We start from the raw sequence: 3,141 nt of genomic DNA on the forward strand, positions 1-3,141 counted from the left end.
GCAGCAGGAGGGACGAGGGGCCAGTGCCCCCACCCAGGGATGCTGCAGGAGGGACGAGGGGCCAGTGCCCCCACCCAGGGATGCAGCAGGAGGGATGAGGGGCCAGTGCCCCCACCCAGGGATGCTGCAGGAGGGGCGAGGGGCCAGTGACCCCACCCAGGGATGCAGCAGGAGGGACGAGGGGCCAGTGCCCCCACCCAGGGATGCTGCAGGAGGGGCGAGGGGCCAGTGCCCCCCCCCAGGCATGCTGCAGGAGGGACGAGGGGCCAGTGCCCCCCCCCAGGCATGCTGCAGGAGGGACGAGGGGCCAGTGCTCCCGTGACCTGGGATGCAGCCTCCAGCAGGGCTGGAGCCGCGTGGATGTTTCTTCTGTACATATGAAAGTCTGGCACTCTAAGGCTGAGGCCTGGCCTGGTTGCAGCTCTGTGACAGGCGAAGCTGGTGGCGTCTTGTGCGCCTCCTCCCTGCGAGAGCCCCAGAGGGAGCGTGGGCCTGTCCTGCCTGTCCTGGCCAGGTGCCTGGTGTGGGTGCCACCTTTGGGCTGGTCCCTGCAGTGATAAAGGGGCTGCTTGGACCTGGGTGGGCCTCACCCAGGCAGTGCAGGGCCTTGTGTCCAGCTGTCTCCCCGCTGATGTCAGCTCAAGGCCTCCAGTGCAGCAAATAAGCCGTGTGTCAGTCAGTCTGTCTGTCTGTCTGCCATCCACATTGCTATCTGCATCCCTCCCCGCCAGCTGCTGAGCACAGCTGTCTGTCCACATTCCCACCCCAACCTCCCTGTCTGCTCGCAGACCTGCTTGTTGCCTGTCTATCTGCTCTATCTGCAGATCAGTTTCCATATCTCTAAAAGCTCTCATCAGCTTACAGACCTGCCTACACGTATACTTACATCTAAAAGTCCTCCCACATACTTAGGTGTGTATCTGTCTACCTACTTACGTATCTAACGCCCTGTGTCTGCATGCATCTATCTACCTCGTGGTATCTACATATCTATCTGTCTGTCTGTCTGGGTAGCTGTCAATCTCTCTACCACTCTATTATCTGTGTGTCTGTCTCCATAGATACCACCCATGCACCACCCCTCGTGTCTGTCTGTGGTGGTGGTCTCCCGTGGTCCAGTCTGATGCATGGGTGGCGGTGGGCATCACTGGTCCCTCTATGTCAGCACCCCACATTGCACAGGAGGGTGGATAATGGGACGCTCACCCTGGAGCTCCCCACCTGGGGACCACCGCCACTGGACCAGGATGTCTATGCCCCAGGCTGCTGTGGGACCCCAGCCCGGCCCTCCCTCTGCTGCGCTGTACTGCAGCTCTCTAGCTCTTTCTTGGGGCTGCCAGGTTCCATCTGCTGTGCAAAGGGACACGCAGCCCACGCACCTGTCCCCATACGTGCACCCAACAGGATCAGTGGAGGGGCCGAGTGCCGGGTCTTCCACAGAGACACCTCGTTGGCCCCGAGGCCTCCTGAGAACCAGGACCTCATCCTCCTCTGGGGCAGCTGCTGTCTCCGTGGCTTCCACTGAATGCTTAGGACGGTTCCCTGGTGCCCAGGCCATGCCGAGAAGGGAGTGCTGGTTTCCCGGGCCGACACGCACACAGAAGCTCTGCGGTGTTTAGTGTCCTGGCTCGACTGTTCCCCTGCACGCCCAATGCCAGGACAGCTCGGGGCCCTGGCACTTGCCCTGGAAGCTGCTCATAGACTTTTAGAGTCTCACATCCGGCCTAGGGAAGCAGCACCAGCTGTGGCCGGCTGAGCCTCTGTCTACGGTCTGGACCCTGCTGGCTCCAGCAACCTGCGGGGCTGGTGGGCTGCTCCTCTCTGTCCTCCAGCAGTGCTAGTGGCATGTGGCAGCTGGGCCACCCCAGCGACACTGCAAGTGAACTGGGCGGCCCCTGGGACATGGACCCCACAGCGGCACAGCTGGCTAGCTCGGAAGCTCCAGGAGGCACCTGTGCCTGGCCCTTGTCACTGTCCCGTAGCAGTGTCCCCTGCTCCCTGAGCATCTATGACACTCTCATGAGCAGTGAAAGGCCATCCTGCTGCCCTCATGTCTGATCAGCAACACCATCTCTGCCGGAAGTCACCTCCATAGGTCTCTGGACCCCCTTGGACACAGATCCTGGGGGACACCGGTCAGGCCACGACCCTTGTCCTGCTTCCTCCAATGGTGACAATGGGGGTTCTGGGAAGCTGGACAGAGGACACAAGGGTGGAAGCAAGAAGGTCAGATGCCAAGAGATGAGGTCTTCGCCCCCTGGCACGGGGCACAGAGACAGCATACGGCTGTGTGGAACCCCAGCTGGCTGCCTGGCATGGTGGCCACAGGGTGCAGCGGCCCTTGTCCCAGGCTGGAGGGGTGCCCTGTCTGTGCCTCCTGACGAGTTGAAACCAAAGGGCTGCAGGTGGCCGGGACTCCATAGGTCCTGCTGAGCTTGCGGATCTCTGTTTTTTCCAACTCATAAGAAGAGGGAAGCTTCTGGAAGGTGGCCCAGTCAGGCTTCTGGAGCCTTCTGTGGCTGGCTGGGTACTGGGCCCTGAGGACGTCCAGGCCCTGTGAGGATGTCGGCAGGACTGGCTGTGATGCATGCGGGGCACACGCGCAGGCACTCACTCTGGTTGCCGTGAACACGATGGGCGCTGGCGTTGTCTTCCAGCCCGTGACCTCGGCCAGCCACTTCTCAGAGAAGTAAATGTGGAGTGGTGACCCAGCTTGACTTCCGAGCCTCGGTTCCCCTCCAGAGAGCTGGCACAACCACGCCATGCCTCTCAGCGGTCCCTTCGAAGACAAGACGCTTTGGAGCAGGGGCTCTGCTGTCCTGGTACCTGCACATGGGGGGGTGGTCCTCAGCACAGGGGGAGGGGGCAGCTGGGACTCCGACCTGAAGCCGAGGTCCAACAGCACCTGCAAGGCTGCTGGTGAGAGCCGAGCCCCCGGCAGCCCTGCCTGCCACACTCTTGTACCTTCTAGCAGGGCCCCGTGTCTGGTCCTCCCCCGCTCCCATCTGCTAACAGGGCAGCAGCGCTGTGCTTGGGCTCCAGGGGCAGATTTCCAGGGGACGACAGGACCAACAGGCAGATGTGGATCTAGGCAGACTGGCTTCATGTTTTTCTACTAGGAAATTTTATTTTATTTTATTT

This window comes from Octodon degus, unplaced genomic scaffold, assembly GCF_000260255.1.
Source record: "Octodon degus isolate 3935 unplaced genomic scaffold, OctDeg1.0 scaffold00076, whole genome shotgun sequence".
Taxonomy (NCBI): Eukaryota; Metazoa; Chordata; class Mammalia; order Rodentia; family Octodontidae; genus Octodon; species Octodon degus.